The sequence below is a fragment of the Giraffa tippelskirchi genome, chromosome 6 (assembly GCF_054371585.1).
Source record: "Giraffa tippelskirchi isolate mGirTip1 chromosome 6, T2T-mGirTip1v1.2.pri, whole genome shotgun sequence".
Taxonomy (NCBI): domain Eukaryota; kingdom Metazoa; phylum Chordata; class Mammalia; order Artiodactyla; family Giraffidae; genus Giraffa; species Giraffa tippelskirchi.
In genome coordinates, this window is record NC_137280.1 from 146,253,261 (window position 1) to 146,278,760 (window position 25,500).

The following is a 25,500-nucleotide window of genomic DNA, read 5'->3' on the forward strand; positions in this document are numbered from 1 at the left end:
TAATTGTAGTAGAGAAGAAATGAGTACACCCTGGAATGTTGTCTCTGAAGACAGCAGTTACTCTACCCTTCAGTGGCTGTAACCTGGCCTAAATTAAACATAATGAGTAAGAAACTATTAAAAAGGAAAGCAGAAAAAGCAAGAGGAGAAAAATGCAATCGATATTTTCAGTCCTAAATTGCAAGTTTACTGATCTACCTGCACCATATTGCAGATGTTTCTTGATCCACCATAAGTGAACCTCAGCAAATTTCATCCTACTCAGAGTAAAATTATTAACCTAAACCCCCAAAAAGATGATTCGAAATGATGTGAGCATCAAGCACTGTAACAACTTTGAAAATGTTCCCATCCAAAATCTATGATGCCTTTGCTATTAAAATGTGGTTAATAATTCTCATGTCAGTCATTTAAGGGCTATTTAGGTCTTGTTAACTGAATTTAAAAGGGGACTTTATCATAGACACTCTTGGCTTGAATATTTTTCTCAAATTGTTAAAGGGTCTTTCTATGTCCAATGTATGGAACAAGCTATTGGCTTGTATTTAAAATATAAATATCTTTAAAATGAGGGGCCATGTTGCTTTTAAGATCTCAATATGATGATCTGAGTGCAAATGATTCTACCAGAAGTCAATATTGTAAAGTTGAATTCTCTTATAAAGCTAAAAATGTAGGTTTTACATACTTACTTTTGAGAATTATACCTTAGCTCTTTTTAGGTTTTCTGAAATATAGATCTAAAGATGGCTCTAGGTTAACCACCTGAGCATATCACTCAACAAACAGCTCTGCCTTGTAACAGGCAAACAAGGTAAGCTGCATACTTGCTGTCAATCTTTCACAGTCTATTATGGTTCAAATTTAGTGAGAACAGAGCTGTAGATTTCTGTTTGTTCTGTTAGAATGGCACATTAACAAGGCACCCATCGCTTAAATTTAATATATTGTCCAGTATTCAGATTTTACTCATAAAAAACTGTTACAAATTAGAATTGATATTTATACCATCTGTTATAAATCATAGTGTTAGTCACTCAGTTGTGTCTGACTCTTGAAGACCCCATGGACTGTAGGCCCCCAGACTCCTCTGCCCATGGAATTCTTCAGGCAAGAATACTGGTTGCCATTCCCTTCTTCAGGGGATCGTCCTGATCCAGGGATCAAACTCGGGTCTCCTGCATTGCAGGCAGATTTTTTACCATCTGAGCCACAAGGAAAGCCCAAAGTGAAACTCATTCAGTCATGCCTGACTCTTTGTGACTCCAAGGAGTATAGCCCATCAGGCTCCTCTGTTCATGGGATTCTCCACACAGGAATATTGGAGTGAGTAGCCATTCCCTTCTCCAGGGGATCTTCCCAATCCAGGGATCCAACCCAGGTCTCCTGCATTGCAGGCAGATTCTTTACCATCTGAGCCTGTTATAAATCATGAGATTATCTAAAATTTCAGCATATTTCTAAAGCATGGGTTCAAATACTTTTTGTGATATTGTCCTCTGATCCAACAGCTTTATATACATTATACATCTAAAACTTAACATTCTAAAATTTACAAGGAAAAACTGAAACAGTGAATGTCAGCCTTGTGGGACTCTGAGCACATTAGTGTCACTTCAAGGCACTAAAACTAGACCTGAAATCTTTTCCTCCTATGGATAATGGCTGAACAGCTTTGAGTCAAATGTTAGAGGGACTCCTGACGATTAATTCTTCCAGCTAGTTTTATTTCATTCCTTTTTCAACTGTGAATGGAACAGAACACTAGCAGGTGATTACCAGTGAGCTATGGTAAGAGATCAAGCAATGCCAAGTCTGATGTTTCCGTACGCAAAGATGATCATTCCAAATCCAGAGAAGGGCTGACCAAAACAAATATCAATGCCTGAACATTCATTTTGTGAGTGCAAACTGAGGACACCACCCTAGAAACACTGTTCCACTCTCAGCTATAAACTTGGGGTGAAATTAAAAGTAGAAAAGATAAAACATGATGATTTACCTTTATTTTACAAAAAGAAAATCATCTTTGGCTCAACTGTCACTCAAAGTGAACAGAAGTCAAGAGTATTTTGAGGTGAAACTGGATCAAAGAAACATAATAGTGAAAGGAAGAAGAGGAGTTTAAATTTACATTTCATGTCCTAGGTACATTCCAGAACATAAAGAGACTGGGAATAATAACAAGAATCATATGTATTGAGCATTTTCTATAAGCATGAGTCTGTCCTTCATGTGCCTAAATGAAACGAAAGCAAGGCAGATATTTCAATGTTAAGGGAAAGAAAAGAATAAACACAGAGATGTTAGAATCCAATAATAAAAATCACTAGAGACAAAGTGCTTTGTTTAACTCTATAATATTCCAAACTGAGACTTCACTTCGTGGGATACTTAACCAAATTGCCGTCCTATGAAGGAATCAGAATTTTTATTTCTCTCTCTCTCTCTCTCCATATATATATTCATACACACACACATACACACACACATATATAATGTATGTTTTATGTTAAATAAGTTTATATAGAGAGGTATATAGATATATAAGATATAAAAGACATCCGTTCAGTTCAGTTCAGTCACTCAGTCCTGTCCGACTCTTTGCAATCCCATGGACTGCAGCACACCAGGCCTCCCTGTCCATTGCCAACTCCCGGAGTTTACTCAAACTCATGTCCATTGAGTCGGTGATGCCATCCAACCATCTCATCCTCTGTCGTCCCTTTCTCCTCCCGCCTTCAATCTTTCCCAGCATCAGGGTCTTTTCAAATGAGTCAGTTCTTCACATCAAGTGGCCAAAGTATTGGAGTTTCAGCTTCAGCATCAGTCCTTCCAATGAACACTCAGGACTGATCTCCTTTAGGATGGGCTGGTTGGATCTCCTTGCAGTCCAAGGGATTCTCAAGAGTCTTCTCCAACACCAGTGTTCAAAAGCATCAATTCTTTGGCACTCAGCTTTCTTTACAGTCCAACTCTCACATCCATACATGACTACTATACATACATATAAATATGTGCATATTGATATAGCAACAAATAGATACCATATATATATATTCACGTATATATTGCATATAGACAGAGACAGACAGACAGAGAAAGAAAGAGACAGAAGAAAATAGAATAGAGACAGAAGAAAATAGAATAGTTAAGATTTTGTAAATCTTCAACTCATCAAACCATTCCATGGCCTGAGTCAGGGGAAAAGAAACTGGGCCAAAGTTCTTTTTCATTAAAATTGCATTTGAACTATCATATTTGGCCTAACTGTGATTATCCTCTTTTCTCAAATGAATTTCGTCCTTGTGAAAAAAATATGGATTGTCAGCACTGGATCACAAGCTTAAGCCCACCCTGAGCACACTTTATCAAAAAAAAAAAAAAAAAGTTTTAACTATGTCTATAGGAATTTTCAAGATATAACATGCTTCCACAAATATAAACAGAAAACAAATAGAAGGGCAGCAAGGTGGGAATGTGGTGATGTCTCTGTAACACCTAGCACTGGGTTTCTTCATCATTAATGAATGTACACAGATAAAAAACGGGGCTATAGGGAACAAGACTGACCAGAGGCGTCATGTTTAAGCAAACAAAACCAGGCCCAAGTTACAACAAAATTGCAGAAGCAAAGTTGTATTTTTACCTCCAAATATCTGCATTATATTTTACGATACATTTTAAATCATAGAAACATGTGCACACTCTAAATGCTATATAAAGGTGCTTTGATTCTAATATTTTATTGCATATTTATAGTTTTATATCTATCATGGGTGTGTGCGTGTGTGTTATCACCTAGTCGTGTCCAACTCTTTTGTGACTCCATGGACTGTAGCCTGCCAAGCTCCTCTGTCCATGAGATTCTCCAGTCAAGAATACTGGAGTAGTTGCCAGTTCCTTCTCCAGGGGATCTTCCTGACCCACGGATGGAACCCCAGGTCTCCCACACTGCAGGCAGATTCTTTACCATCTGCGCCACAACTTGTATAATGATACTTAAAACAGTTTGAAGTGAAATAAATCAAACATAGAAAGACAAACACTGTATGATCTCACTTATGTGTGAAATCTAAAAAACAAACAAACAAACAAACAAATTCATAGTAACAGAGAACAGATAGCTGGTTGCCAGAGGCAAAGGGCTGGGGGCTGTAAGGTACAAGCCAGGTAACTATAATTAACAATACTGTATTGTATGTTAGAAAGTTGCTAAAACAATAGACCTTAAATGTTCCCACCGGAATAAAAGTAACTAATTATGTGAGATGATAGATTTGCATTTAGTAAATGCAAATAAATACAAATAAACTTATTTGCAATTATTTCATAATAGATACCTTTATCAAACCATGGGGGAAAAATTAGAAAGTAGACCAGTGTAAAATTACACATTAGATTTTGCTTACTGAAATGACTTCAAATTCTCTATTGGAACTAATCTTTAAGATATCAGCATTGAGTTTTTGTTTCTTTTTTTTAATTGGAGTATAATTGCTTTACAATGTTGCATTAGTTTCTGCTGTTGTTGTTGTGTTGTTTAGTTGCTAAGTTGTGTCCAACTCTTTTGCAACCCCATGGACTGTAGCCCACCAGGCTCCTCTGTCCATGGGATTTCCCAGGCAAGAATATTGGAGTGGATTGCCATTTTCTTCTCTAGAGGATCTTCCTGACCCAGGGCTCAAACCTGAGTCTCTGCATTGGTAGGCAGATTCTTTACCACTGAGCCACCAGGGAAGCCTGAAGCAGAATGAAGTAAATCAGCTGTATGTACATATATATCCCCTCTTCGTTGGATCTCCCTTCCTCCGCCTGATTTTATTCATCTAGACCATCACAGAGAACTGAGTTGAACTTACTGTACTGAAAACTGATACAGTATGAAGGAAGAATATCCACAATTATTTGAAAGGACTATTAAAATACCTCTCCATATTTCAACTATTAAAAACAAAACAATTTAAACTCATATCAATTTGACAGAAAACAAGTATAAAGGAACTGGAACTCATTTAATTGTTTGAGTCTTGTTGAATCGGTTCTACTGAGATGGATGAAACTGGAGCCCATTATACAGAGTGAAGTAAGCCAGAAAGAAAAACAACAATACAGTATACTAATGCATATATACGGAATTTGAAAGATGGTAACGATAACCCTATATGCGAGACAGAATAAGAGACACAGATGCATGGAACAATTTTATGGACTCTGAGGGAGAAGGTGAGGGTGGGACGTTCTGGGAGAATGGCATTGAGACATGTGTATTGTCATATGTGAAACAGAGCACCATTCCATGTTCGATGCATGTGACAAGGGCTCAGGGCCGGGGCAATGGGATGATCCAGAAGGATGGGATGGGGAGGGAGGTGGGTGGGGGGTCCGGGAAGGGGAACACATGTAAACCCATGGCTGATTCATGTCAATGTATGGCAAAAACTATTACAATATTGTAAAGTAATTAGCCCCCAACTAAAATAAATAAATTTATAAAAAAAAAAAAAAAAGAAGAAAAGACATCTCTGACAGATGTTTAAATTAAAGTAGAAGGACCATGCAGATCCACCCAACTCTCATATCCACTAAATCTCTCACTATTAAATTGCACCCATAACCTCAGTGAGTCTAGTATAATTATTCTGATCTTCCTGGTTGGTAAAGTAGATATGTAAATCCCTGAATTGCATGGAATAATTTTAAACTAAAAATAACTACAGGTATAAAAGTAATTATATGTGTGGTGATCTACTGTTCCATTGTAAGTACTTGTGGGGAGATTTTTTGTTCTATTTTAACATGCTCAAATTCATCAGAAAATTATAATACTTAAAAAGTTATATTTAAAATCAAATCTATTTACATCCAATAATGTTATTATTTGAGATCAAGAGAATGTATAAGGGGAAAAAGCACATATTAAAATACAAAATCCTTACAAGGACCACATCCCAAGTAATTTTTCATTTTCATTTGAAATGAGGTAAAAGGAGTCTTTTTTCAAAGTCTTACAAATACACCATGATCAAATTAAGCAATAAGGAATTTAGTCCAGGTTTATAGGATGAGGCATAGTTGCTAGAGTGCTGTGATATTAGTGCTTTAGACAAATAACATTGCACATAAGAGCAAACTCAGACTGAAGAAATCTTTTTAAATAGTAAAACATTGGAAATGTAGAGAAGTAAAGCTAAATACAAAGAATGACCTTGCCTCCCACTTGAGATAATACTATTACAATGAACATTTTTAACATTCATTATAAACCAAGACCAATTATTTTAACACCTTAAAATTGTTGAATTCATTCGGGAAGATAAGTTATACTTCAAATCAAAAAACATTTGTAAAAACAGAAGAAATATTGATCCAAAATAATGGATTTTGAAAAGTTTAGACAATCTTTTAGTGACAAACTCTGGGCTATTTTAGAGATGTTTTCTAAAAGCTAAATTCAGTGACTTATTTTTATAATTTTGCTCTTGTGCCTATCCTTGCGTGAAACAATAGACTGAAGAAACCATATGTGTAACTCAATAAACTAATTTGTATCCACTTATTTACATTACAAATATTAGTACCAACTATGTGTCAGGCATTTGAGGCTTCCTTCTGGGATTAAATAATACCAACTATGTGTCAGGCATTTGAGGCTTCCTTCTGGGATTAAATAATACATGATACATGTCTAAATATGCAGGAGTTACTATATTGTTTTAAAAGTTGAAATAATAGTTAATATTATGCATCAAGTAGAGCATATCCTTATAAGGGTGAAGAGTACAACATACAGTGGAGATGTAACTGTGGTCTATACACGGGCAGATGACAACAGCAGCACAACACGTAGGGTCAGAATCTCCGGGTATCAAAAGCAACACAGAGAGCCGAATAAAAGAAAATTAGTAAAAACCAAAACTAAACACAGTACTCCGGGTAGGGGGAAGCATATTTTCTTTTCAAATATCCCTGAAACATTAATCAAATTTTGATCATATATTTGGCCACAAGGAAAAAATTAACTTTTTAAAATGAAAAGCATAGAAATGACATTCAATGACTATAAATCTGATTTTAAAAAGCAATAGAAACTAATTTACAAAACAGACAGACTCAGACACTGAAAACAAATTTATGGTTACTAAAGGGGGAAAGGTGGAGGGAAGCATAAATCAAGAGCTTTGGATTAACAGATATTTATATATATATATATACACATGTGTGTATATATATATATATATATATATATAATACATAAACAACAAGGACCTCCTGATATATGTAACTGAAACACTTTACTGTACACCTGAAAACTAAAACAACATTATAAATCAACTGCAGTTTAAAAAATCAATAGAAATCAAGGGTACGAACTGTATCTAGCCCCTCAGATATTTAAAAACACTCTCCTCAACTTCTTTTGAAGCAAGAAGTAAATAAAAATCTCAATTGGTAAAAAAAAAAAAAAAATCACTAAGAAAAACCCTTTGTTCCACAATTCATTAAGTGAAATGAAAGTTGCTCAGTCGTGTCCAACTTTTGGCCACCCCATGGACTATATACTCCATGGCATTCTCCAGGCCAGAATACTGGAGTGGGTAGCCTTTCCCTTCTCTAGGGAATCTTCCCAACCCAGGGATCGAACCCAGGTCTCCCACACTGCAGGTTGATTCTTTACCAGCTGAGCCACAAGTGAAGCCCAAGAATACAGGAATGTTTAGACTATCCCTTCTCCAGGAGATATTCCCGACCCAGGAATCGAACCGGGGTCTTCTGCATTGCAGGTGGATTCTTTACCAACTGAGCTATCAGGGAAGCAATTCATGGGATGTGATCAAAGAACACTAACTTGAAAGGATAAAATTGAATGAGGTGAAGAAGGAATTCATGGGGCCTGGACTCCATCTTAGGCCTGTTCGTGCTGATCATGTTCGGCCACCTCTCTAATGGACTCTGAACTCTGTGCTTAATGCCTGTGGAAACGACAATAGAAGGATAAGACCCCCTCCGGACAGGGGAACCTTGAAGATCGTATCCAGGTTACTCACCGCCTAAGAGAAAACATACACTCATCACCCCTGTCTCTGGACAGGCCGTAAATTTTTCTGTACCTATTGGAGTGTAACCTCGGGCTTATTGATTATTGGCCAATTGTTTACCTGTTTGAACACATAACACCTAAATGATGAGATTATTGTGATTATATTTACCCTTCCTTTGTTTATGTAAGTCTCAAGGAATTTGGGGTGGTGAGTTCGGACACGTACACATGGGGTATAAAAGATTTTCACAAATGCTGGTCGGGGTCCTTGGCTAAGAGGAGACTCTGCCTTGGGCCCGCCAGTGTAATAAACTGCACTCCATTACCTGCACTGTCCTTCTGAGTGAGTTTGTTTCCCAAAACGTGTGGCTACAACAGAGGGAAACCACTGTTTTGTTTTGTTGTTATCATCATCATTATTTACGAGTGGTCCTCGTGCGCCCAGTCATATCTGACTCTGCTACCCCATGAACTGTAGCCCACCAGGCTCCTCCGTCCATGGGGATTCTCCAGGCAAGAATACTGGAGTGGGTTGCCATTTCCTTCTCCAGGGGATCTTCCCAACCCAGGGATTGTACCCAGGTCTCCCACATTGCAAGCAGATTCTTTACCATCTGAATCACCAGGGAAGCCGGGGCAGATGGTCAAGCAGAACCAGTAAGCCAAGCTGACAAAAGGGCACAGAGAAGTGGTCTGAGAAGACCCTGGTCATTATGTTGTCACCATTTTAACAGTGATGAGAAGGTGTGCTCCGGACTCAGTGCCTGGAGTCAGATTCTTTTTCTCCCACGTTCTAGTTGAGAGACCAGGGGCAAATTTCCCCATCTTGCAAAGGGGAAGAATAAATACTTTCACAAGGTTTTCACAAAGAGTAAATAAGTATTCAAGGCTACTATATACTAGTGCCCAGCAAAAAGTGAATTCTCAATAAACATTTGCAAAATTCCAGTGGCGAGAATCCAGAGAAAAGGAGGAAAAAAACTGTAAAATAATATAATGCATAAAGTCAAAGGGCCTAAGACTTGAGAGGATATCACTGGATTTGACTAGCTAACTGATTGCCGCTTGAAATTACAAGAATGCAATTAGAGAAGAGCAAGGAAGTTAAAGGTGATAGACTGCAGGAGCTTATTTTGTTCCCCTGTAACATTCTGGGGAAAAAAAATCATCCAGGATATCCAATAGGCATTTCTTAAAGATTTAGTATATGTGAGTCACTTTGCAAAACTATTTCAGTATGGAAAGAAACAGATCATTCCACTGGCTTTCTATCTTGTATCCTCTGCTGGCAACCTAAAACCCCACATGACTCAGGCAATGACAATCACTTTGCATTCTTTGTTTAAGATAATCATTCCTTAATGTGTTTAACTATCTATTGAGCCCCTATGACAGTGCCACCATTTACCTTAAAATTTGGAAATCAACACATATCAGTCTTGGAAGGTAAAACTGATTCTTAAAGATGAACCAAAAATTCAAATATTCACATAAAATATTTCTTAAGAGTTGGTGCAAAAATACTGAGACAATACAAATCAACAAAATAACAGGTTAATTAGGGTTCATGGTTGATCACTGTGACAGTTTAGTTCTTTATTTTCATTTTTTGACAATTTAGTTCTTGGTATCCAATCTCTCATCTATTCTCATTTTTAATCTCTTTCAATGTTTCCTGTAAAATTCATGTCTTTTTTCCTTTCTTTTTGGAAAAAAAAAAGAAGCCTCTGAAGTACAAGAGATTCAGAAATAAAGGAAGTCAGGGAAGAGAACTGCATGCCCCTAGGGAATTTATTTCCTGTCCTTGGGTCATCCCATTTTATTTTCTTCTACTTCTGAAAACACCATGCTGACTGGATTTTTGATTAAAAGTGGATTTGGGCTGAGCACAAAGTTAGAGAACTATATATCAACTGACCAAAATCCTTTTCAGAAATGAAACTAAAGAAATTACACTTTCCTTTTACCTACAATTCTCAGAGGAGCGAAAGTATTTCCTCAGTATTTAGCAATTCCCCAATCTCTTAACTCCAAGAAATCCATGAAAGGCTCTTTTATAATTATGTAATTGAGTAATTATTATATGCCACGCATTAGGCTAAAGTGAATAATAGCATGAAAAAAGAACTATTATCCGTCCTATTTTCAATTTTGAAATCAGGAACTCCAAGTTTTACAATAGGTCACATAGTAGCTATAACTACAGGGGCTGAGACTCAAACCCATTATTATGTGATATTAGGTGATATCATATTCTGTGATATTATAATTATGTGATATTATATTCTGTAAGGATAGCTAGATTGCAAACAAAAAAACAATGTGGAGTAAAGGACAAAAGAGGAAAAAAAAGAGGGAAAGTAGCACATAGAAAGGGAGGCAGTGCGCAATAATAGATATAAAATCCCACACCTAGTCTGCTTTTACAGAACGCCAGTTAGCATTTCACCCTGCACAGAAAACAGGAGAACTTTCAGAGGGTGCCTCTTAATAAGAATGATCTCTAACCCACCAAAGACAGCTGACAATAGAATCTAAAGATATACTGAAAAATGCCTGATTGCTCCTGTTTTTTTTTTTTTCCCCACTCACTGAGTGGGGAAAAAAATGCAGCAGGAAGAAAATGAGAATATGTGTGCCATCTTCTCATCTTTGCTGCAAATCAAGGGGTGGGGCGTGGGGAGGGGAGGGAGGGGACATTCATACGTCCATTGGTAACATCCTCATACTTACAAAACAGTTCTGGGATTCTCTTTTTTTGAAGGAATTATAGCATTGTTATTTTTTAATGAAATTCATATCAGAAATCTGTCGGAGAAAAATTTAGACAAAAAGCCGTGTGCCACAGTGAAGGCTGGATGATTAGATAAGGAAATAAGCTACACTAACATTTATGAAAAAGGGATGAAGAGAGATGCTGACCATTTTTGTAGTTATATTTCTTCATATTTGGAAGTAAAGGTATAATCTTTGGATCTTAAAATATAAAAATCAATTAATCAGACTATTTCTTTGGAAATAAATGACATGCTGCATAAATCAATACCGGAGTTACATGAAAGTCAGGAAATAAAAAGGCCAGAGTGGTTCTCTATGGTTTTATTAGGCCACAGCTAGAATACCAATCCATGACTTGCCAAGGTGGTCTAGAATTCATATGAAAATGTTCATAATAATGAAATCAGCTGTAGAAAGAAGAAGTATCTGAGGTCCAGAGTATACCCTGTCAGGTGATTCTGCGAAGGGCAAAATGACTGAGGCAAGGATTTCCTGTACTGCTGGAAAAAAATGCATCTCCAATCATCACAGGTTTAATAGCAATCTTATCTTTGGGCTGTAGAATTCATCTACCACTGAGAAACTACTTTGCCATGTGTTTCTCAAGCTTTTGACATTTAGCAATATTATGAAGACTGCCAAACTTACAATATATACTGAATTTCAAAAGAAGAGGTATTTTAAGTCATTTCTTAGGTGCACAAATGCTATACAGAAAATAATTATGTACCTGACAGCAATAATAGGAGTAAAGGAAATGGCTAACCAATTTTGTTATTTATTTTCTTCAATATGGGTAATTTAAGAAAGATTTGTAGTCTAATGCCTTCAAATATAATTAGGAGTAAAGGAAATGGCTAACCAATTTTGTTATTTATTTTCTTCAATATGGGTAATTTAAGAAAGATTTGTAGTCTAATGCCTTCAAATATAATTAGGAGTAAAGGAAATGGCTAACCAATTTTGTTATTTATTTTCTTCAATATGGGTAATTTAAGAAAGATTTGTAGTCTAATGCCTTCAAATATAATTTCTAATACATATTGCAGTCACATAGGTATAACAGAATCCGACCAAGTACTGTCAACACAAATGACTTTCAGGGACCAGACAGGTAAAGTCAAGAAGTAAAGTGAACCCAGTTGGAGAAAAATTACATGGCCATCTTGGTCTATGTTTTGTCATTAACCTTTTGATAGAGATAGAGAGAAGATAAAAATGTATATCCTATATAAGTAAGATCATGAATGGCAAATGTTCAGTACTAGTGTCAGAAATGAGAGGAAAGCATCTGGACTTAGGCAAAATGAAGACCCCATACCTCAACAAACGTGTTCCCAGTCCTATCTTACCATTTCCTTTGAGAATTTAGGTTTAGAGCTGCCCAATATTTTGATTTTTTTATATTTTTTGAAATTGTTTCTAAAATACCACATTACCCTGTAGCTCAGATGGTAAAGAATCTGCCTGCAGTGCAGGAGACCCAGGTTCGATCTCTGGGTTGGGAAAATCCTCTGGCAAAGGGAATGGCAATCCACTCTAGTATTCTTGTCTGGAGAATTCAATGGACAAAGGAGCCTGATGGGCTACTGTCCACGGGGCTGCAAAGAGTCAGACGCAACTGAGAGACTAACACTTCTGTTACTAACACAAACAGAATGCCTCTGTGAACTATGTAAAAGTCTTGACCTGGTCTAAGTCTGAGGAAGAATAGAGTATAGGTAAGACAAAATCATGTAGGTGTATGTGACTTGGGCAGGATTGGGCAACACTCCCACTCTGGTTCTATCTTGATGTCTACTTCCTTCTGGAGTCCTTGTAGGTTGTATGCTCAAGGGGGAGGGGGCAGGAGAGAAGAGGCTTCAGGAAGGTGTGCAGAATGGGAACACTGTAAGCAACCATGTACACTTCGGTACTGGAGTCATTGCTTTTAACTGGCTTTATGACACTTGTCTGACTCATTTAACATCTCTGTGCCAGCTTTTTCCTCCTTTGAACTCAAGAGAATTAGATTAGATAATGTCTAAAATCTCTTCTACACAGAAAAATCTAGAAGTAGGCAAACTATTTCACAGCATCTCTGTGGCAACCAAGGAAGTTGTTAGTAATATTGTATCAAGCCTATAATTTATCTTTAAATCTTCTTTAATAATACTTTTCACTGAGGTAATTTTCCTTTTCAATGGTTACCTTTATTTTTGTAATTTTAGATGTACAAGCTGGTTTTAGAAAAGGCAGAGGAACCAGAGATCAAATTGCCAATATCTGCTGGATTATCGAAAAAGCAACAGAGTTCCAGAAAAGCATCTATTTCTGCTTTATTGACTATGCCAAAGCCTTTGACTGTGTGGATCACAATAAGCTGTGGAAAATTCTTCAAGAGATGGGAATACCAGATCACTTTACCTGCCTCTTGAGAAACCTGTATGCAGCTCAGGAAGCAACAGTTAGAACTGGACATGGAACAACAGACTGGTTCCAAATAGGAAAAGGAGTATGTCAAGGCTGTATATTGTCACCCTGCTTATTTAACTTCTATGCAGAGTACATCATGAGAAATGCTGGGCTGGATGAAGCACAAGCTGGAATCAAAATTGGAGAAATATCAATAACCTCAGATATGCAGATGACACGACCCTCATGGCAGAAAGCGAAGAAAAACTCAAGAGCCTCTTGATGTAAGGGAAAGAGCAGAGTGAAAAAGTTGGCTTAAAGCTCAACGTTCAGAAAACTAAGATCACGGTATTTGGTCCCATCACTTCATGGCAAATAGATGGGGAACCAATGGAAACAGTGGCTGACTTTATTTTGGGGGCCTCCAAAATCACTGCAGATGATGACTGCAGCCATGAAATTAAAAGATGCTTACTCCTTGGAAGGAAAGTTATGACCAACCTAGACAGCATATTAAAAAGCAGAGACTTTGTCACCAAAGGTCCATCTAGTCAAGGCTATGGTTCTTCCAGTAGCCATGTATGGATGTGAAAGTTGGACTTTAATAAAGAAAGCTGAGTGCCAAAGAATTGATGTTTTTGAACTGTGGTGTTGGAGAAGACTCTTGAGAGTCCCTTGGACTGCAAGGAGATCCAACCAGTCCATCCTAAAGGAGATCAGTCCTGGGTGTTCATTGGAAGGACTGATGTTGAAGCTGAAACTCCAATACTTTGGCCACCTAATGCGAAGAGCTGACTCATTTGAAAAGACCCTGATGCTGGGAAAGGTTGAGGGCAGGAGGGGAAGGGGATGACACAGGATGGGATGATTGGATGGCATTGCCAACTCAATGGACATGAGTTTGGGTAGACTCCAGGAGTTGGTGACGGACAGGGAGGCCTGGCTTGCTGCGGTTCCTGAGGTCATGGAGAGTCGGACACGACTGAACTGAACTGAACACATTAAAAAAAATTCTTTCTATGTGTGTGCTTTAGGAATAGGTTAACAGATTTCATCTTACGTATAAGCTCTAATACTGGAGCAGCTTCTTAGAGGACTGTGTTCAAAAGGATTATGGGAGATCTAGATGTGGTACATAGTATCATAATTGATTAGCAATGTCTGCATAGGTGAGGGGGAATGATTTCTACTTTTTAACAGAATTAGGTTTAGAAGCATTAATTCTGAATTCTAAGATTACAAAATCTCCTGAATCTTATATTAAACATCCAAGATGTTGGCTACTTTTCTCTCTCTCTCTCTCTCTCTATATATATATGTCTTGCAGAACTTAAGAAATAAAAATTTTTAGCCAAAGTATCAACCTCCTTTTTATTTTTTTAGGGGAGTGGGGAGGGCAGAGGTTGGCATTTTTTCTCAAATTATAAAATATGTTATCAAAAATATCATTACTTTTAAGTTTTATTTCAAAATCTTGGAAATTCATAGGCAAAATATATGAAGTATATGTTGAACTGAAATTAATTCTGTATATCTCACCTATATTCTCAGCTGGGTTTTTTTTTTTTTTTAACAAATCAGAAACATAGTTTATCTTACTCTCCACAACTTAGGTAAATATCAAAGAGAGGAGTGGTATGAAGTATACTTCTTTTGCAACCTCATGGGACTGTAGGCCACCAGTCCATGGGATTCTTCAAGTAAAAATACTGAAGTGGGTTGCCATTTCCTTATCCAGGGGATCTGCCCAACCCAAGATCAAATCTGAGTCTCCTATTTGACAGTCAGATTCTTTACCATTGAGTTACCTGGGAAACCCCATGAAGTACATACTAGGCCTGTCAGATTTTAGATTCTCATCAGGTCTTTTATTCAGGCACATGGAACATAGATTCCAATGTTCACCATCAAGCAAAAGAAGTGAATGTTCAGATAGTTAGTGTAGGTTTGTTGTAAAATAGAATTGAATGTTTCAGAAATAACAGAATTTTACATAAAAATAAAATCTTGAAATACTTAAAGGAGGACAGAGACTTATTGCCCAGCAGTTTTAACAGGGACACACAGCTAAACATGAATTCAAGAAATAAACAAGAAAAGATAATTCTTCCAAACGCTATGAATTCTAGAAAAACTTTTTTGAATAAAGTTGCTACATTTGCTTCATCAAAAAATATATTTCTATGAATAACATGATGAACACTACTATTTCTTAAGTAGTTTTTTAAAGTTCTGATTTTAAAATACCCATATGTAGAATATTTAAAATAATCAGTTTTATTATTTGTACTTACTCCAAAGTAGGATAGAAAAGAACTACCTAATAGAGGTCTTATTACTTCCTAGGTGAAGAAATATTAAAAATATGAAATGTATTCTATTAATTTTCAGTAGATAAATGTGTGCCAATTTAGAGTTTTAAGATCCTGAACAAAATTGTTTTCTAAGATTAAGCATTATCTCCAGAGTAATGTTTTCCACCAGATCCACACAGTTCGAGCGGAGGGTATCTGGATTTCCAGGGTTCATTTTTGAGGACTCTGGGTTTAGAAGTTACAGCACTGGTCCCTGCTTTGGGGATCCAGGAATCGGGGTGATGGGTGAAGGATCTGAACTGTAGCAAGTAGCCTCCTTCTGCTCTTGACTTGGGTAGTGGGTGCTTGGTTTCTGGTAAAATCCGCTTTACATCTGTGTTTTCTGTCCAGTCCCTGTCCCTGTCCTGCCGTCCCCGCCCCGTGCACTTGGCCTGTAGTTTTGGGCTCTCGTTTCACTGCACACAAGTACTACTATGGGCTAACCAGAACCAGGTGGGAATGTATTTGAGATTTTACCGTCTTTAGCGTGATAGGAACATTGTGAAAGGACACATATAAAAAGATGGGAGTGGAAGAAAATAATGCAGAGTTGGAAGCTGACCCCCCAAGGCTGATGGACTTGGAATGTGAGTGTGAGTGTGTGACAAGCTTCCCATCCCTGCATAGACACAGTGTTTGTAGTTTTAGCACAAAAACTCGGTTTAGTGGTTTCAGCCTCATGTGGCAAATGGATCTTAAAGGACAAAGCAGTTTATTGGTAGCTGTTAATAGAGCAGTGCTAGCTCTGTCTGTGTAAACAGAGAAATGGGCTTAGCCATAGAAGTGCAAACTTCTGGTTATCCCATATATGAACACAACCTAGGACTTGGGTCCACAGTTGTGTTTAACGTTGTTTGATCTGGACTTCTCAGCCCAGGCACTTTTCGAAAAACCTTTGTCCTCATTTGAGGCATTTCTTGTCAGGTTTTCGCTTCCTTTTTTGTGGGTATTTGCCTCATTCCATCCCCAAGTTTGCACCTAGACAGTGTGATGGAAAACTACATTCTAAGGTGTTTCCTGTAGTGGAGTCATTTTTTGGCAATTTAATAAGTCAGGCTTTTCCACTAAAAGGGAAAACAGAGGGTGGTAATCCAGAAGATAAGCTAAAAGTTAATGTTAAATTGTTAGAAGAATTCTTCGACTGGAAATTTTAGCGTTGTGTTTTGTTGCTCTATTTCCCGAAAATAACTTGGAGGTGCCCCGGATGTGTCCATCTGCTGCTGTGATGCCTCGGATATCACTCATTCTTGATATCACTCATATCAAGATAAGCTAAAAGCTAATGTTAAATTGTTAGAAGAATTCTTCAATCGGAAATTTTAGCATTGTGTTTTGTCGCTCTATTTCCCAAAAATAACTTGGAGGTGCCCCGAATGTGTCCATCTACTGCTGTGATGCCCCGGATATCAGTCACTTTCAGAAAAAAAAAAAAAAAACAGTAAATTTTGCAGAGGTCTCTGTATTTTGCAGCTGCCCTTTTGTAAGACGCACTTTTCTGAAATAAAGCAATTTTTAAACACCCACCTCCTGCAAAAAAAAAAAAAAAAAACTCAACATTCAAAAAACAAAGATCCTGGCATCTGGTCTCATCACTTCATGGCAAATCGTGGAAACAGTGACAGACTTTATTTCTTGGGCTCCAAAATCACTGTGAATGGTGACTACAGTCATGAAATTAAAAGACGCTTGCTCCTTGGAATAAAAGCTATGACCAACCTAGACAGCATATTAAAAAGCAGAGACATTACTTTGCCAACAAAGGTCCATCTAGTCAAAGCTATAGCTTTTGCAGTAGTCAGGTATGGATGTGAGAGTTGGACCATAAAGAAAGCTAAGAGCCAAAGATTTGATGCTTTTCAACTGTGGTGTTGGAGAAGAGTCCCTTGGACTGCAAGGAGATCAAACTAGTCAATCCTAAAAGAAATCAGTCCCGAATATACATTGGAAGGACTGATGCTGAAGCTGAAGCTCCAATACTTTGGCCACCTGATGTGAAGAAACGACTCACTGGAAAAGACCCTGATGCTGGGAAAGATTGAAGGCAGTAGGAGAAGGGGACGACAGAGGATGAGATGGTTGGATGGCATCACTGACTTGATGGACATGAGTTAGAGCAAACTCCGGGAGTTGGTGAAGGACAGGGAAGCCTGGCGTGCTACAGTCCATATAGCAAAGAGTCTAAAGCATCAGACGGGAATGAGCTACTGAACTGAACTAAAAGAAAGTCATTCCAGCTATTCTGAGGTATGGTGGGGAATCATGTCTCATTTCTCATTCTGAGCAATTCCCCACTGAAAATAACAGGTCTTCCACCTTTGAGAATCTTCTCACTAAAATTTCAAATATTTTTTCCAATTCCCCAGATTTATCTAAACTGTCATATGGCCTGAAAAAAATGCAATCTCTAAAACTTCTCCATGCTAGAAGTATAAGCATGTTATGCAGGTTTTTTATCACCACAAGGTAATTATTACATTGATGATGGAGAAACACCAAGAACAATACCATAGGACTATAGGATTAATCTTAGCATTGAAAGGAATTGCATGCCCTGAAGCATGTCCTTAATTATTCAGAAGACCAAGTAATCATCTACATTGAATTTATCAATAATTAATTATGCTTACCTTATTGCACTTTAACTGAACTTTCTTTTTTATAGTGAATCATCCACATTCAACATCATGAAAGCTTTAATTTTTTAATAAACTTAAATATGATATCAACAGTGAGAGCTCAGGCTCATGTTTTTTTCTATTTTACACTTTCCTTCTGGGTTGGCTAATCCAGTCCTAAATCTCTGAATATCAACTGTGTGCTGCTGTTGTCTCTAAAGTTTATTTCTCAAGGTTGGTGCTCTCCACTGTACTCCATATCCACTTATTCAACTGCTAATTTCATCTTTCCACTTGGATGGATATCTAATGACCATTTTAAGCTTCATATTTCCAAGAGTCAACTAATGCCTCAAATAAACTTCTCTAATAATTTTCCCCCTCAATGGAGTGAAAAAGGGCTACCATCTACTCTACGGCATACATGTAAGAATCCACAAATTGTCCCAGACCTGTTGCCTTCCCTCATTCTCTCCATGCAATCCTTGTACGTCTTACCTGTAAAACATAATTCCAAAGTACATACTTCTCTCCACCCACACTGCTACCACCATGCTAGTCCAAACCACCATCGTCTCTTGTCCAGCACACTGCAGCAGTCTCTGAAGTAGATCACTGCTTTTATTCTTGCCCCTTTTCCAAACCATTTTCCAAGTATGCCAGAGTAATCTTTTTGAAACAGGGTATCAATTCATGCCACTATGCTGAATAAAACCCTACAGTAACTTCACATTGTATTGAGACTGAAGGCCAAACTCTACCTATACTACATTTACCATCTAATTCCTGCCTTATTCTTCGAATTTTCTTTTTTTTTTTGTCATTCTCTCCTTTGAATACAAACTCAAAATGAGAAGACTTTTCTGCCCTGTGTACCTTCAACCCACCCCTTAGAATAATGTGTGGTATAGCAGATTCTGAATATATGTTTCCAAAAAGAATAACTCAGGTTTCCCAAATATAAATACAAATGTATGCATGCAATACGGGGAAGGGAGAAGCATTGGTCATCATTGTGCTATTTAAATAAGATCATATAAAACATATTTATGTACCTTTTTTCCTCATGCAACAATGATGTGAGGGATTCTTTCTATTCAATGATAAAGGTTTAAAAAATGATAAAACTTTATTTTCTTTTGTCAATTGTGTATGATGTTGCTTTAAACAACTCAAATATATTTTAAATTATACCCTTATTAACAGACTTTTTTTTTTTCACCTTTTGCCACTTTGAGTAATGCTGCTATATTCTTGTATAATATATGTCTATACCTAAAGATATATTTAAATTTCTATGGGGTCAAAAATTATATATTTTTAATTGAAATAAATATTACCAAGAACAAAAGCTGTATCTCTTTACATTTCAACAGCAAAACAAGAGTGTATCCTTTTTCCACATCCATCCCACTACTAAGATTTTAGGAAGTTGTTCTTGTATTTTCTAATTTTTAAAATTTAAGTTTTATTGTTATTTACATTAATATATTTGCATGTGTTTACAATACAAAACATTTCTATTTTATACATTTAAATACTTTTACTGTTTTTCATGTTTTTCTTTCCCATTTTTGCCCTTGATTCAGAAAGTTTTTATGCCTTGAGACTGTAGATACAGATACAATCTCTTATAATTCTTATAAAAATTTTTTTGTTCTATTGTTTAAAGTTTTAACCCATATAGAAGCTAGACTTCAACAGTACATGAACTGAGAACTTCTAGATGTTCAAGTCAGATTCAGAAAAGACAGAGGAACCACTGATGAAATTGCCAACATCCTCTGGATCATAGAAAAAGCAAGGGAATTACAGAAAAACATCTACTTCTGCTTCATTGACTACGCTAAAGCCTCTGACTTTGTGGATCTCAACAAACTGTGGAAAGTTTTTAAAGAGATGGGAATATCAGACCACCTTACCTGCCTCCTGAGAAATCTGTATGCAGTTCAAGAAGCAACATTAGAACTGGACATGGAACAGCAGACGGGTTCAAAATTGGGAAAGGAGCACGTCAAGGCTGTATAGTGCCACTCTGCTTATTTAACTTAAATGCAGAGTACATCATGTGAAATTCAGGGCTGGATGAAGCACAAGCTGGAATCAAGATTGCCAGGAGAAATATCAACAATCTCAGATATGCAGATGACACCAACCTTACAGCAGAAAGCAAAGAGGAACAAAAGAGCCTCTTGATGAAAGTGAAAGAAGAGAGTGAAAAAGCTGACTTAAAACTCAACATTCAAAAAACAAAGATCATGGCATCCGGTCCCATCATTTCATGGCAAACAGATGGGGAAATAATGGAAACAATGACAGACTTTATTTTCTTGGGCTCCAAAATCACTGCAGATGGTGACTATATCCATGAAATCAAAAGACACTTACTCTCTGGAAGAAAAGCCATAACAAACCTAGGCAGCATATTAAAAAGCAGAGACTTTGCCAACAAAGGTCCATCTAGTCAAAGCTATGGTTTTTGCAGTAGTCATGTATGAATGTGAGAGTTGGACTGTAAAGAAGGCTGAGCACCAAAGAATTGATGCTTTTGAACTGTGGTGTTGGAGAAGACTCTTAAGAGTCCCTTCGTCTGCAAGGAGATCAAACCAATCAATCCTAAAGGAAATTAACCTTGAAAATTCACTGGAAAGACTGATGCCAGAGCTGAAACTCCAATAATTTGGCCATCTGATGCAAAGAGATGACTCACTGGAAAAGACCCTGATGCTGGGAAATATTTAAGGCAGGAAGGGAAAGGGACGACAGAGGATGAGATGGTTGGATTCCATTACCGAACCAATGGACATTAGTTTGACCAAGCTCTGGGAGATAGTGAAGGACAGGGAAGTCTGGCATGCTACATTCCATGGGGTCGCAAACAGTCAAACACAACTTAGTGACTGAACAACAGTAAATATCACTACACACTTACTAAATAGGTTGAAGTTTAAAAGACTGACAGCATCAAATATTGGCAAGAATGTGGAGAAATTGGAACTCATATACCACTGGAGGAAATATAAAATGGAACAAATGAGTCAGAATAATTTGATAGTTTTTGGAAAAGTGAAACATATGTCTACCCTACAGTCCAGATATTTCAATCCAATCCAAGACAACTGAAAACATATTCATGCAAAGTCCAATTCAGTTCAGTTGCTCAGTCGTGTCCAACTCTTTGCGACCGCATGGACTGCAGCACGCCAGGCCTCCCCATCTATCACCAACTCCCTGAGTTTATTCAAACTCATGTCCATTGAGTCAGTGATGCCATCCAACCATCTCATCCTCTGCCGTCCCCTTCTCCGTGCAAAGATAGGTATGCAAATGATCACAGCAGTTTTAACTGTAATAGTCAAAAGTGGAAATAAACAATTGTCCATCACAAGATGAAAGTATAAACAAACTATAATACAGGCATACAATGGAATACTACTTAGCAAAATAAAGGAATTAATTCTTGATACATGCAAAAACATGAAGAAACTGAAAATAATTATGCAGATTTAAAAAACAGATGAAATGATAAACACTGTGTTATTCCACTCATATAATACAGTATTACTCCACTTATATGGGCTTCCCTTGTGGCTCAGCTGGTAAAGAATCTGCCTGCAGTGCAGGAGACCTGGGTTCGATCCCTGGGTTGGTAAGATCCCCTGGAGAAGGGAAAGGCTACCCACTCCAGTATTCTGGCCTGGAGAATTCCATGGACTATACAGTCCATGGGGTGGAAAAGAGTTGGACAGAACTGAGCGACTTTCACTTTCACTTTTCACATATATAAAATCATAGAAAAAACTAATCTATAAATAAGGAAAGAGGATTAGTGGTTAACCGAATTAAGAGGATCAGGAGGTAACCTCTTGGAAAGCTCTTGTTTCAGTGATTACCTGAAACAAGAGGAGATATATATGGATACACACACACACACACACACACATATATATGGAACATTCTCAAACTGTGCTCTATAAATAAGTATAGTTTATCATATGTCAATTACATCTCAACAAAGCAGTTTAAAAATTCCTAAAGTTCCTGGTGGTCTGGAAAGTTATAAAAGATGAGTAACTTGTAGAAAATAAGACTCAGAGTTTTGTATTCTCAAGTGAGGCTGTCTATTTGAATCTAGTCACATCTTTATATCTATGGGACTGTCACATAGATGTCTGCCACAGTTGACAAAATTTCAGTGATACGTTATGAAATTAAGTGATACATTATGAAGCAAGAGAAATAAAAATATTAGAGCATGAAAAGTGAAAGTGAAAGTGAAGTTGCTCAGTCGTGTCCGACTCTTTGCGACCCCGTGGACTGTAGCCTACCAGGCTCCTCCGTCCATGGGATTCTCCAGGCAAGAATACTGGAGTGGGTTGCCATTTCCTTCTCCAGGGGATCTTCCCGACCCAGGGATCGAACCCAGGTCTCCTGCATTGGAGGCAGACGCTTTAACCTCTGAGAGCATATATAATACATTAAAATGTGAATTAACTGGCACATATCACTTAATGCCAGTAATTATAACATACTTGTACATATGTATCTTTAAATAAACTCAGTTAATAAATAGCATTCATCAACACTCATTCCAAACAACCATGTTTAACGACATCCTTAAGAATTAAAAACCTAAATCTTGTCATTAATTTTTAAAGCAGTGTCCATGAATTTGATTAATAAACTCTAGGTACTGGTTATGCTATCTACTTGTATACGCATTTGTCTTAAAAAAACTCATTGTAATTCAGAAACATCATTGATGGTCATTGCTGAAAATAAGAGTGTTGTTCATATCATGTCCATCAGCATTAGCACATTAAAGACACTTTTTCTCCCCCTCTGCCCAACTTAAGTGACTTGATTTTGTTTTAACAAAATGGAAAAGTATTTAAGATGATCTTTGTATGATGTATAGCAGCAGCACTTGAAATAGAAAAGGAAAACCTTTATTCTCCAAGAGAGGAATATATGAACAAGTTCCAAAATTGTAGAACATAATAAAGTTATGGAAAAAATTATGTATATATGTATGAAAGCTTTCCAAGTTATACTGGTAAGTAAAAAAGAAAATTAGAAAATAATCCTATTTTAAAAGATGAACAAAATCACTCTATAATAAATGTATGGCATTTTTTTTAATACTAGAAAAGTATGAAAAAGTATTTGACTGCAAAGGCATGGGCAATTTTTTCTTATTATAAAGCATGTATTTTACTTTTTAATTTTTATAACATCAGTAAAGACATGTTATCTCTCAAAATCAGTTAAAATTTCAAAAGTCCCAGAAAAAGACCTCCCATGAAAGTAAAAATGCTTATATGACATCATTCATTCAAATTAATAAAGTTAGTTCAAGGAATTATCATATATTGAGAAGACACAGGTATGCTCTCTATTTCTTACAATAACACTGCAAGATAAGCATCATAACCCTCAATTTACAGGTGAGGAAATTGAGGTCCAGAGAGGCTAAGATTTATTCCCAAAGCTGTATAGCTACCATGTAACATTAGCTAATTTGCACTCAAGTCTGGCTCTAAACCTTGAACTTTTGACTTTATAGTATTACGTTCAGATACTTACAGCCTATTTTAAAACACAGTGCATTCTAACATTGCAAATATTATAAAGGACTAATACAGAGCAAACTCTCTGCCTTTAAAAAATATACTTATCTTGAGAAAGAAAAAGAGAAGAAACAACATATGAGTAACAGAGAACTTTGCAGTCAAGCAATGACAAAGAAGCCACATCTACTTCGTTCATCTCTGCTTATCACAATGCCTTTCATTCAATGGGTATTTAACACATGCTTGTTGAATAAACGATGTGTTTCATTATGGAATATAAATGTATTAAAAAGTCTTGAAATATTCAAATGTGTTCTAGCCAAAGGATATGCAGACCCTGTGTCAATCCAACACTCATGAACAAAGTATAATCCATGAAACACGAAATCCATAATCCATGAAATCTAGTGAATTTCTCTTCACTTAGAGCACTGATACCACTTCAACAACACAATCTTACTTGCTTTCTTTTGCCAAAAAGAGAAAACAGGAGCAGGCTGGTTGGGGCGGGGTATGGGGAGGGGGAAATGTGCTGTCCATGGTCCTAAAACTAGAGCTCTCTGGGTAAATAAAGCTCACTGGCACTTTTAATGGTTTCACATTTCAGACTCCCAGAAGCCATGTGCCAATTTAATAAAGCTAAGTGGCATTTTAAAACAGCTCTAAACACAAACTATTAGACCCGAAAACAGACACAAATGAAATAAATAAATAAATAAATTCAAATGCCTCTCAAGAAATCTTTCATTATCCTTAAAGTAACTGTTCCTGTTTTCCAAACAGTAAGAAATGATGTTAGAGTACTCTCACAAGTCAGGTTACTTTCCAAAGGCCTACTCGGACTCTTACACCAGAATCTACATGGTTGATAGTTCCATGTTCCTAAGAAAATTATTTTAAAACTTCTTGTTTTCCCAAGCAAGAGGCTCTGCTAAGATTGCATCCAATAAACTATCTCAAACAGGGACTCAAAAAGACAATGTAAAATGAGTTATCAATTACTTCAGTCAGTAGGAATGATCCTGTACTTTTCATTTGGTTATTTTATGTGTCTAGTGTTTATATACATATATATGTACACATATACATTTGCAGCTAGGAAGCACCAAATTTGGATATACCACAGGTCAATTGTCTCTGATTATCTGCTATCAGAATAATCAATATTCATAATTTTTAAATCTATATTTGAATTTACTCTCTCAACCTATGAATTTTTAATAAGAATTATGTATAATTTATATAACTCATTCATATACAAGTAGGAAAGACTACATTCATTCACTCACTCATTCATTCATTCAAGCAAGTATTAAAAACCTATGATGCACAAAGCAATGTGCCAGGCAGTGAATTTTTAAAACATTCCAACAGCCAACAATTGTTTAAATATAATTATTTGAAACAGCAACTGAATTAACTACAAACAGTATTTTGATTACTGTACAACAATCTGAAAAATCCATGTTTATAGAAGACTTCAGTATCTTATTCAATATCTATTAAATACTGGATTTACTGTTTTACTGGTTGAATGTACCACTAAATGTTTTTACTTTTCAAAATCATAAACAAATTTTGACAAATGTAAAAGGTCATTAACTGCACTGAAATTCTTAAGACTTGCTATGAAATGTGCTCTCAATGGGATATTAATTTCAAAGACATCTATTTCAGCTGATTACCCTTGAGCAAGACATAAATGTTACAGGACCACTGCTGCTAAAAAGATATCTTGCTTTTAA

General features: G+C 36.7%; 1 protein-coding gene across 1 annotated transcript in view; it reads right to left on the reverse strand.

The window, feature by feature from the left end:
• LOC145511417 (uncharacterized) overlaps window positions 1-25,500 on the reverse strand; it is a 733,827-nt gene that overhangs the window by 652,178 nt on the left and 56,149 nt on the right. The window lies entirely within an intron of this gene.